General features: G+C 35.9%; 1 protein-coding gene across 2 annotated transcripts in view; it reads left to right on the forward strand.

Annotated features, from left to right (window-relative positions):
- Positions 1-2,292: 2,292 nt before the first annotated feature.
- The window catches only part of LOC121410874 (tight junction protein ZO-2-like), a 57,386-nt gene continuing 47,089 nt past the window's right edge, over positions 2,293-12,589 (forward strand). For both annotated transcript variants that reach the window (XM_041603222.1, XM_041603223.1), the window contains exon 1: positions 2,293-2,730. The gene's annotated coding sequence lies outside the window, so the exon portion shown is untranslated. The remainder of the gene's footprint in view (positions 2,731-12,589) is intronic.

Here is a 12,589-nt window from a genome sequence, read left to right on the forward strand (position 1 = left end):
CACCACCCTGAAACATACCCTTCGGGATAAATTCCTGAAGTTACGAGCATGCGCAGTATGGTCTGATAAGCAGGCAAGGCGCGAGATTCAAAATCACTAGCCCAGCAGCCATCCACAGCTCCCGCGCCCAACGACGACCAACGACACGCTGGGCTAAAAGTTCCCGTAATTTGCTTTCACATCGCCAAAATACCTGCGACCTTGGAAAAATCCCCGCGAAAGTTCTCGTAATTTCGCCAAGTACCTACTATTTAGCGGGTATTTTCTTTCGGGGAGATTCAAGTAGTTTGCTTTCACATTACCAAAATACCTGGTATTTTCTGATCGGGGTAAATTTCCCGATCAGAGAATACCTGGAACTGGCGAACTTCGAGGTGGTCTGAAACCACCTACTGTCTTTCTTAACCCCATACTATCTTCTTAGCGGGGGTTAACGCCTAAACCCTGGACTGTCTTACAGCTCATGAATGATGATTTTACCACACTGAGCATAATGAACGTGCAATTTCGACTTCTGTGATTGGCTTATGCTTAGCTTTACTTTTCCTTAGCTCGGTTATGTTTTGCACTGTATCTCTTAGCACCGCAATTGTGGTGCTAGCACCACAATATGCTGGCTAACCCTGCTTATTTGCAGGGCCAAATACATGTAGTACCAGATACATGTAGTACCAGATACATGTAGTACCATACTATTTTCCGTGCTAGCCCACTTTGCTAAAACGTCCATGTAGTGTGAAAACAAACTGGGCTAAACTGAACCCCAGGGAAATATGTGCAGTGTGAAAAGCATAAAAGTTATATTATGCTTTATTGGCTAACAGCCATATTTCATGATTGGGCTTTTGGAAACAAGGATTTTTTTTATTTAGCTTTCTCTTTAATAAGGTTGGCTGATTACCCCAGAATTACAACAAGAGGATCATCACTTGTACAGTACATTATACTTTTACACATTGTCTTTGGTTAGTTTGAATTTTTAGTTTTTAGTATCACTGCAGCACCAAGTAATTCTGGAGATAATATTCTCTTTCTCATTAAAGAATTAGAATTCCCATTCCAGTTTGTCTTTCAGGACAAAACAATTATTTAAAAAGGAAAGTATGACATCAATTGTTCTTAATTAGAATTAAATGTGTAAAATTGGAGTAAAATTACTTGCTATAGCAATGTCAATATAAGCAAACTTTGCAGACTCATGTTTGCAGAACTCTGCATTTCATCATGTCATACAAAAATATGGCCTGCATGTGTACATAATTAATTTACTTAAATGTGACCTTTAACAACTTCGATTTTTTTTTTTGGATAGTGTGCAAAGTTCATTTTTTCCAACACAAGCTGTAGATGCAAGAAATATGTTGTGTTGACTTGTGATGATACTGCATAGTTAATATTTAATCTGTAATAAAATTAAGTCAATAAGAGTCTAGTTGAGCTAATCATTGGTTTGGAACTTGGAGAAACTCCAAGTTCGTTTCAACAGATTCCAAAGGTTACTAACTATATATTCTATATTTTGATTTCAAGTAGTTAAATGTACTGAAATACAGTATCCTAGTATACCGGTAATCAAAGTCGTAAATGACTTTGAACATTGAACTAAAAAACAGTTATACGTTCCTGATTTTTGACACTATTTGTTAAATAATTGGCTAAGTTGTTAAAATTACATTGCAAATATACTTTTATTGGTGATAAAATGTTGTATTGGCAATGTAGCGCACAACATTCTTTTATATCTCGGCCTATTATTTATTTTGAGTTCAGTAGAAATAAGGTGGCTTACATGAAATACATGCAGTACGCACGCATGTTCAATGAACTCTTTTTCTCTTGCTTAATTACTCTTCATGAATGGCCATAGCCAAAGACAAAATAACTTGCCTGGAGTTGAACATGTTGATTCAGATTATTACGTAGGTGAAAGCAGTCATGCACAGCAGGGCTATAATAATGGTTGCTGTTTGCACCAGAAATTATGTACTATATTTTGTTATTTCAGTGTAATGCTGATACCTGTGATCAGTACATTGCAGCTGATCCCTACTTGTTCCTTGTAGAGTTACATAAATATCCATGTACTCAGAGTATGCTGAGCGAGCTCTATTTTCAAAGCCGTTTTCTTCCTCTCACAGAGTTTTTTTTGTTATGCATATGAGAGCTTTAAATAGCGGCATCATTTGAATCACTGGAGCTTAGTGTTTACTAAAGAATGCAAAGAGGTACAAACAAAATGGCTTGCTTATCAGCGGTACATGCCTGAGTGAGCAAACACTCTGGACCCTCCCCACGCTGTTAATGGTTGCACCCGATTCAATTCAGTTTGTATAGTGGGCTGTGCTTGCTGAGAAGGCCGCCATGATGTGCTTTTTTGAATCGGTTCTTCTGCCAGCATAACAATGGTGGTATGATGCTGATTTGACTCACACACCTCCCCCATGTAATGATATTGGGAGGGACTAAAAGCACCTACTCCCACGGCTCACTGTCTGTTTCGTCATAAGGCAATACCACTCATTGCATTTCTCACCTATTAATCATATGCCTGTGTCAGATGTAAAGATCCACAACTCGGTGGACGGATATCAGAATATTGGAAATATACCAACAAGTGTGCATTGATTCGAAGTGAAGCATTTTATTTTAGCGTGGATAGTGATCTGCAAAGGAGGATTGTGAGGTCTTTCCTTGTGTTTATACGAGCTTCAGTGCCTCTTGTGTAAAAGGGTAAGTTGACCTAGTACTTGTTAGAGGAATAGCTTCGTTACCTGGTACTTCAAGTACAATGATGTCAGGGGCTCAGACTCCTGCATTCCTTTCTCAGCAGTACAATAGGCAATTCCTTTGAGAAGGTCTTGCAGCTTAGCTCTTCTGTTGATGATTTTGAGCCTACATGTTTTACACTCTATGGAGTCGATGCACTTGAGGTGCCAGTTTACAACCTACATGACATTACATTTACATGCATTCTTAGTAAAAAGAGCAAGTAAGACCTAATTTATGAAATATTTGTATTTTGTACATTCTATAGAATTATTTTTTCTTTTTTAAAATCTGTCACATAATTGAAGTTTACCATCTGGTGAAAAATGGGAGGGGCACTACTAGAGATATTCAACTATGTGTTGCAATACTGACACTTGTTTTTAAAAACTTGTGTGGATATTTTTGTCGGGTGGAAATTTTCACTTTTTAAGTGCAAAATAAAATTATAAAAAAATAATGATTGGAAAAAAAATCTACATTCACAAAGTTCAATTGTACTAGATCTACAAGTAGCCTACATTTAGGCTCTGTAGTGGCAATTGACCTTTATTTTTAGACTTTCTCGTGAAGTTGGTGTTTACAGCAACTTCCATTTATTTTTCTTCACACAAATTATTAACTTGTACATTTCATGCAGTGTTTGATTTTTATTTTATAATTAAATATACAAATTTGTTTATACAATAACAAAACTACATTTACAAACTAAAAGTAGATGTAGAATCTCATTCATACCAATTGGTCCAGCAGTGTACACATCCAGGGGGCCGTTTCATAAAGCTGTTCGTAAGAGCGACTTTAAGAACAGCTTTATGAAACATCCACCAGATCCAGATTAATTTCCTAATTAATACCCTTCTGATATTAGTGATAAGGGATGTAGTACTATAGGCCTGGATCATTATTAAAAGTTCATTTCAAATTAATAACATGTAACACATTATTTGTTGCATAAGAATGATATGCAATACATGATTTGCAGTTCATAAAAACTGGCCTGCGTTGGTCATGAAGACATTTCTTACAGGGTCTTAACCTGCAAACCGTTATCTATTATAGTGTGGAGTTCTCTGACCACTATCGCCAATGGCTGATGATCTCTCAACCATCTATCATGATCATTTTATGAAAGAAGTGTTTACTTTCTGTGTAAACACAAATATATGTCTGTTGTGTGCATATAAAGCCAAACAAGTCATCAATTAATCATGGCCACGGTGGCTTTCATATTGTGCTCAATATAGGTTTCCTGTGAGGCTGTGGCTATATTAATTAACATTAAAAGACCCTTTTAAAAGGCCAATCAATATTATGATCACAATCGGCCACAGACTAGTGGTACATTGAGCAAGAAACATGTTAGCTGACCAAGAGATCCAACATTTAGTTATTAAACTTGAAATGTTTTGCTGTACTTCAGTTACTTCTACCTGTTTTTGAGATTCGGCTACAAGCCTTGTAGACATGCAATTTCACCTTAAATCAAATGCCCCCCCCCCCGTGACCATGGTGTCAAGGCATCATAGAGGCTGTTCTCACTACGTTCCTAAAACTAGTTTACTGGAAACTAGTTTAACGCATAGTGAGAATGGTCAAAGCGGTCTCGGAAGCGATCTTCCAAACCAGTTTGGAAAACCACATCGCGATGTAGTTTTCAAGATCACTTTGCCTCGTTAAAGTGGTTTTAGCGTAAGTGAGGACACAACCGTTCTTCGGGAAGCGATCTTCGCACATTTTGAGCGCGCTTCTCCACATGACAAGTGTAGAATGCCTATGCTGCGGTTTCGAATTTCGCATGAAACGTGTCACCCCACTGAGAGCGTTTCCATAGCAACAAGAGCACTTTACGTGAAGTCATTTGTGGGAACGCTAGCAAAGCGATCTTCCAAACTGGTTTCCTGAATCGGTTTCCAGTAAACTAGTTTTAGAAAGCGTAATGAGAACAGCCTCCCCAATGCTGCCCTGTGAGAAACATTTGTTTTTGGACATGCCCTACAAGTTCTTTTGAAACAGGCTTTTGCATAAATGCAAATGGAAGTAGGCATATAAAACTTGTGAAGGAAAGATATATTTCAAAGAGGAAAATTGAGCCCTTTACTGAACTGATATTTATGTAGGCACAAATGTGGCACAAGAAGGATTTCGTTCTATACTTAATCTTTTGTTTGTTTTTATTCAAATCAACTAATGTAGCAGGTACAAAAACTGTTAAACTACCATTTTCAACTAGTTGTACGGCCACCGTAGGGGAAATTTTACTGCGCCATCGATTAACACAATTCATGTTAATAAATTCTACCTGAGGGTAAAATACGATTCTTGAAAATCCTTGAATATATCTTTAGCAAATAAGAATAATTTAAATTTATTTTTCTCTTTGCTTCTCAAGAAATTAGTTCTGAAAAATAAGTGATTAATATAGGCCCCAACTGGGTTAGAACTAACCAACAGAAATAATTACCTTCCTCTGTGTTGAAATTCTGACACAAATGTGCCCGTAATGTGAAGACATTTTTTATTCACATTAACAACCTGTCCAAGTAAAAATCAAGGCTACAGAATAAAGGGCTCATCAAGTTTTTGCCTACTTACATTTTTACAGGTGCTGGATTCACTTATTTCACCAAATATGCTATGTGATGTTGGATGTATTTTATCGCAAAACTAGCTATGTTTTGTGTCAATTCACCCATCCGAAGCTGCCAGTGGCAGAAATACTATTCAATCTGACACATCAAGCTTGTTGGAACTGCTTCCATTGTAAACATGCACAAACAGCTAACAACAGGCATTATTTGATTGCAGTTTGTGATATTGTCCTCTATAGAACTTTATTCCAGATATTTTGCACAGCTTGTTGACCATAGTATTAGATTCGGAACAAGTGAACAAGAGTAAATTCTCACCTTTCAAATTCTCCCCTTTCAAATTCTGTACAATACATTTGAGTATATGCACTGTGAACTGAAAAAGTGCATTTCCTTGATGTGTATACAGAATATTTCATAATCCTAATGGAACAATTTTCATATTTCTGTTCTTTTTATATTTTCTGAATAACTTATAAAACCAGAATACATCAGAAGATGAGTGTGACTCATCACTACCATTTTATTGCAAAGGAAAAGTTGCCATTATATGTAGGTGCAAAGTGCAAAATGATTATCAGTGAGGCCTGTATTATGAGGCTAGAACCTCTTGTAGTATTAAAGTTTACAGGTATGTTTTATAATGAGGTTGGTGTTAAGGTGTGAAAATTGGTCTCCAATAGTTCTTATCACTCTTGTGGCATTCGGGTATCTTGTTCGAAAAGCCCTATGGCAGTAGTACACTATACCTATAATGTTACAATTTGTTCAAAGGTTTATATACATGTCCCGGGGGGGCCACTTCCATTCATAAGTGGATACCATGCGCGACCATGGGGTCTCGAAAAGCACCCTAAACACGTAATTTCCATATTCTGAAAATGCACCCCTTAACAAGTATTGGGGTGTGAAACCCTACCCTTAACAAGTATTGGAAACAAAACGATACTCTTGGCAAATATTCCCTGAAATGAACCCCTAAACAAGTACAGGAATGTTTTATTGTTACGGGTCCTTCGATCGGTCGTCGGCTTTACCTTATTTGGTTTAGTACGACCCCACCTTCTACACCTCGCGCAAATCGGACTCTAAACACGAAGTGTTGGGGCAAAAAGGACATCCTTTATAAAACATTTTAATTTTGTTTTATCATCCCCGCAAATTTGACCCTAAACACGTAATTTTCCTAGCGAAATAGATACCCTTTTTTCATTATTTTTGTGTTTTTGACACCCTTATCACGTTACGTACGTAACGTGCCCTATCGTGAAAAAGACATCCTTTTTACGTGTTTTTTTGGTCGCGCATGGTATCCACTCGTCAATGTAAGTGGCCCCTCCGGGATACATGTAAGCCATCATTTCTCTGATCATGGGAGCAGTATTCTTTTTAAACCGAGGGAGCACCATTATACATGTTTTGACCTTAAAGGTAAATGCTAGTTTTGGTAACGATATCAAAATGAGTTCGTACAGAATCCAATGAAATGACCACTGAAGTGTCTGTTTGTATAAATAAAACGCATGTGCCAAAGGATTCTGGAAGAAATTGTGTAATTGCTGAGAAATCAGCAAATAAGCACGGGATTCGGGTAGGGCGTCGGGCCGACGCCCTGAGCAATAATTATACATTGTCCCACGTGCGCTTATCTGTGTTGGGGATTTTCGGTGTGAACATTTTTCAGCGTAGATTTCAAGATTTCACAAAGTCCAGTTAATGTAACTGTACCAGATCTAGATCCTCGATGATATACTTGCAATTAAGCCTTGTTTTACAGACTTTCTCATGAAATCAGTGTTAACTGCAACTACTGGAATTTCTCTTTAACATAATGATATTAGAAGTTTTGAATAATGTACAAATAGAAGGCACAGGGAGAAGGGAATTGGTTGTTGAATGCCATCTCATGTATCCCGCTGTGAGTGTGTTATGACTGAAGCAATAGGTCAATGGCGATATAGGATCATATGATTTCATATCTTAAGGTGTGGCTTTGTTTTTAGGCAGTCTGCAGTCACCCTTCGTAAAATTTCCTTCAGCAACAACATCGAATCTAGTTAAGTTTGACATGTTAGTGGGGAACGTGAAACATCCCACGTTCATCGTCAAGTCTCACGACAAGGTGAAAGCACTAATTGAATCACAGAGAAAGACGTGATCAGATTGATTATTCAACTTTTCCCATCAATGAAACAATCATCTTGGATTATTCTATTCACTATTCTAATTTCAAAACGTACATGTATCCATTAATTATAAAGCATTCCAAATGTATGCATGTTTGATCTGTTCCTGGTGCTTGCTGCATTGGACAGAAAATCTCCTAAATATTTGAGTTTAATGTAGGATATATGTTGTCCCTTATTTACATACATGTAGCCTGGATTCTCTGAGGGATACATTGTTAGGCCTGTCATATTTGATACATATCATATCTGATACTTATTGAATATGATTCCCCAAAGAAGAATGCTAAAATGTTCTTGATCTTAGAAATATGAGCAAGTTGCACAAAAATTAAATCACACAAAAAATATAGTTCAGTCCTCCCCATGGACTTTGTCCGTGACATGTAGTGCACGTCCTCAACAAAAATGATGAGTGGTAAATAAAGATAAATTTATCAAATCAGGATATAATAGTTGCTGTACTATTATTTCATTATTAATTTGTATTATTGGACAATGTACATGTATGAATGCTACTTATTTATGCCAAGTGCGAATTGTAAATCTTGGCAGTTGTATTTTCAGGCCTTATCAAAGATATCTTGTGAATTATAAAAGAAAATGGTCATTAAATCATTCTGTTTCCTTTAGTGGTATTATCACTGTTTGTACTATTTAATCTGATTAAGATATTATTGTGTTAGTATTGATTTTTAGCTGTAAAATAAATTTATGCAATACTGTCCTCAATTTATTGCAATAATAATTCAACACTGTTGTATTATTAATAGCAATAAATTGAAGGCAGTATTGCATAAATTTATTTTACAGGCTTTAAAGAAAATTACAATGTTTCAACTTACCCCATGTTTCAACTAACCCCAGTCTCCCCTACCAGTTACATGCATCTTTAAGCTTTCAGGTTGCCAAGTACAAGTTATGTTAATTTTTTTTTTGCTTTTAGGATAATCTCATGCAAATTCTCTCAAAGTTCTCTTTTTTTGCAAAACCTGATGAGTTGATTTTGTTTCCAAGTTCTTCAATCATGTGTCATAATGAGCCATCCTCTTATCAAGATGATCATTAAGATGCAATCTTGTTTACTTTGCACTGACAAACTAGCTAATTAAACTGATCAACAATAGTTTGAGACAGAGTCAACAAGTTTGAAGGTGAAATATGGGTACACAAAGGAGTGGTGAAACACATACATGTACGTATATGTGAGTGGTCTATGTACAGGAGGCAAAGAAGTTTTGTAAAAAAAATCATGAAATGATACAGGAAACTCAAATTGGAACAACATTTGTGCTGTCTAATAGTGAAAATGTATGCCTGTGAATAAAAATCACAAATGTACATGTACAGTGTAGGACATTTTTGTGAATTTTTTCAATTAAATTTAATTCATTTATTTCACTCGATTAAAATAACATATATACAGATAAATAACAAATGCATAAGACAAGAACAAAACAAAGTAACAAAAATGATAATACAGTAAATAGTGTACAAAACAGGCTTCAAGTGTGGACTGGCATTAAATTAAAGATCTGTTGGATCTTAGAAGTTTAGATAATTGAAACTGATTTTTTTTGTTAAGCAAAGATTATAATTCTTCCCTATAATATGGTTTTAAACTTATCACCATTGCCTTTAATACCATTGCTTCCATTGGTATTGTGTGGCGAGGTGGACCTATGGTTGCCTCCACTCAACTTCTAGTGGTATAATTATATTGTCAAACAACTGCATGATGAATGAAATTTTGCAAAAAAAAATTTGTGTATACTGTTTATATATATATACTGTATATGGTCATAGGTCATGTGTTTTTAGCTCTAGATTTACCACAATTTCAGCATAAAACATTTCTAAACAATCTTCATGTTACAGAACTTAACTTGTGTAATTGTGCAGTGCGTAATGGGCTACATTAACATCTCATGTAGATCACCTGTTGACCAATTGTCTTGAACAGGCAGGCACCAAACATGCAAAGCATGAATTCATTCAATTCATTCTCGATGTTATTCTTCATTCACTTTTAGCCAAAGTTGAATTATTAGGATTCATGTAACACGTAAAATAAATACATGCGTTCATAAAGTCAATATCATCTGGTAAATCAGTAAAATCACATTATTTGACGAACGTAGGCTACATACTGTGTGACTGTATGCTATCACAGTACAGTAGACCCGTAAAATGTTCTTATACAAGAAGGTCACTTCAGCTAATAATGTATGCATACCAGTGATACCACTGTCCTGGAGTGTTTTACACCTTTAGAATTATCAGTCTATTGTTCCCCTTGGCTATGGATTCTTCTATTGAGGTGTTTTGACTGCACTGAATAGAACCCAAAATAGATTCAATATTGGCCTGGACTGACTTCATTGCAATTATGTTCTGTATGTACATGTTACAGTACTAGTGTCTCTCTTTAGATTTTATATATCATGGATTTTGAAAAACTTTCATCTCTTTTACAATTTAATATTAAGTGTATTTTGTCTTCTTTTCCCATGGTTTTTACTCCCTGGATCATATGCCTCTATGACAGGCCTCCAGTAATTCAGGGCATACATGGAAAGGACCTGTAGTTCGGCTTTGCAGGTGTTAAATTGATTTGATTACCTTTAAATCCTTTGTTATCATATTTGAAATATTTCAAGTTTTCTGCAATTATTAAATTATTAAATTGTAATGGTCCCAAATGTATCTTCACCCTCTTTTAAAGATAAATTTTGGGTAGCCCATTTGCTATTGAAGTGTGCGTAGCTATTATTGCAATTGGCATTTTCCCATTTCCCCAATCTTTTTATACGAATGATATCTTGAATGTCATTCGGTTAATATTGCTCATTTGTTGTAATCATGGACATGAGCCAATTTCATGGTATCATGCGCTTAAGAACATTTTAAATTCCTTTTAACAGCTCAAGAGGAACATTCAAGGTTATCCTTGCAAAATTAGTTTTTGCCTGCATGAGCCCAAGACTTTCAAGGCAAAGAATATTTACCTGTGGATGCAGCAAAACGGCAGAAGTTGGTATAACTGATCAGTCGATCAAGTGTAATCAGAGGTGGTCAAGAACATGAAGCTGAAAGACCCCCTGTTTGAAAGTGATATCGGGCATTGTGAGGACACTATTGTTACCTTTGTTTTTAACACTGAAAATATTGTGCTTCTGATTCGTTATTTGGAACAAGATAGCTTGTGTGAAAACAGAAAAAATCAAAGATACAGATCAACAAAAGTTTGAGAAAAATCGGACAAATAATGAGAAAATTATGATCATTTGAATATTGCTCATTAATGCTATGGAGATCCTCACATTAGCAAGGTGACAAAGATATGTGAAGTCACGTGTGAACAACTCTCTCCACCTAAACTGCCTCTGTACCAGTACGTGTGTTCTTTCTGTAGGAGGGCATGTAATACAGATGTTTTAAGAACATATCATGGATAAAGTGTTTGTATCACCATAAGAAAAACAAAAAGACATTTTGCAGGTATTTTGTCTAAAGGGAAAGTTGTTCATATGTGACATCACACATCCTTGTCGCATTGCCAATTGGAGGATCTCCATAACATATTGCAAAATTCAAATGCTCATAACTTTCTCATTGTCTGATTTTTCTCAAACTTTCTTTATTCTTATTCTTTGATTTTTCTGTTTCTACACAAGCCTATTTGTCTCAAAGGTTTCATTCCCCTTTAACGTAAAGTCATCTTGGACTTATTCTTGCCAATTGCTACATGTATGCTACTTGTACAATAATAATGCTGTGATCTTGAACAAGTTCAAGTTTGTCCTGGAAAATGAGCCATATCATTCACACTCCAATGCACAAGAGCGCACAGTGTGTTTCCACATCATATTTGTTATTACAAGTGTGTCTATTACTGTACCTGCATTCCTGGTCCTTTCAAGCTTTGAGAAACCAATTATTCACATGACCTCTTCATTTGTTCTTGTTTGAAGCATCATATGAAATACTCTTGTACTGTTGCCCCCTTTTCATTGGACTACAAGCTTTCAACCACAGCATTTCCTTTCTTAGCCCAGCAGAATTGCTGCCTATTGAAGTCCTGATGATAAATTGGATAGTATAGCACTTGACTTATCTCATTCTGGGTATAGCTTTGGCAGTGGTTTTTTTTTGTCATGGAGGAAAACAACATATTTTTATAACACTAGACTAGGAAGGTGTGTTATTTGCATATTGTCCACTCTGAAAATCTTTGAATTGGGCTTCACTTTGAAAAAAAGTTATGCCAGCCTTTGGTCTTTTGGAGACGGGGTATTTCAAATAAATATTTTACTCTAGCATTGAACATTATTCTGTCCTTCTATACACCCTGGAATCTCAACAAGAAAACCGCAACCAGCGACATACATGTGTATCCATAGAAAAGAAGGAAATGTAATACAAAGGAATGCTGGAAAGGCTGCTACTACAGTTTGTGAACTTCAACCTTGTATTGTCTACAGAAGCCGAAAATATTTTTGAATAATAGGGGTAAATATCAGCTATACTGTAATACAGAATAACTTTGCTAACACAGTATGGCAAGTACATGTAAGTTTAGAAGCTGTCTGACATGAAAAGATGTAAAAAGTATGCATGCTCCAAATGTAGGCAAATAATGGCTTAAATTACAATTTGTTTTCCTTTCATGAAGGCAAATATGAGCTTATTTTTTTTCAAATCATGCATGGCTGGTTACTGTTTGTTTGATGTGTTCAAAGTGTTGAAATAAATGGTGATTAAAAAAGGTAACTTTAATGTTGTATAGAGGAATTGTCTCATGTAAATTCAATTTTTATTATTTAATTTTTTTAACACTGAACATTTTGAATCAGAATTGAAGTTATTGATTAATGGTGCTTCCTGTGCACCATTTGCTGCAGAGGTCTTACCTTTTTTTTGGGGGGGGGGGAGGGGGATGCCCTGGTGTGCTCTAAAACATTATGAAGATGTTCAACACACTTCCCTTTCCATATAATGTTCTGCAATCTGAATAGAGAAAAAATGATGACGATCGGCGATCAC

Source organism: Lytechinus variegatus, chromosome 3, assembly GCF_018143015.1.
Source record: "Lytechinus variegatus isolate NC3 chromosome 3, Lvar_3.0, whole genome shotgun sequence".
In the NCBI taxonomy this organism is placed as follows: Eukaryota; Metazoa; Echinodermata; class Echinoidea; order Temnopleuroida; family Toxopneustidae; genus Lytechinus; species Lytechinus variegatus.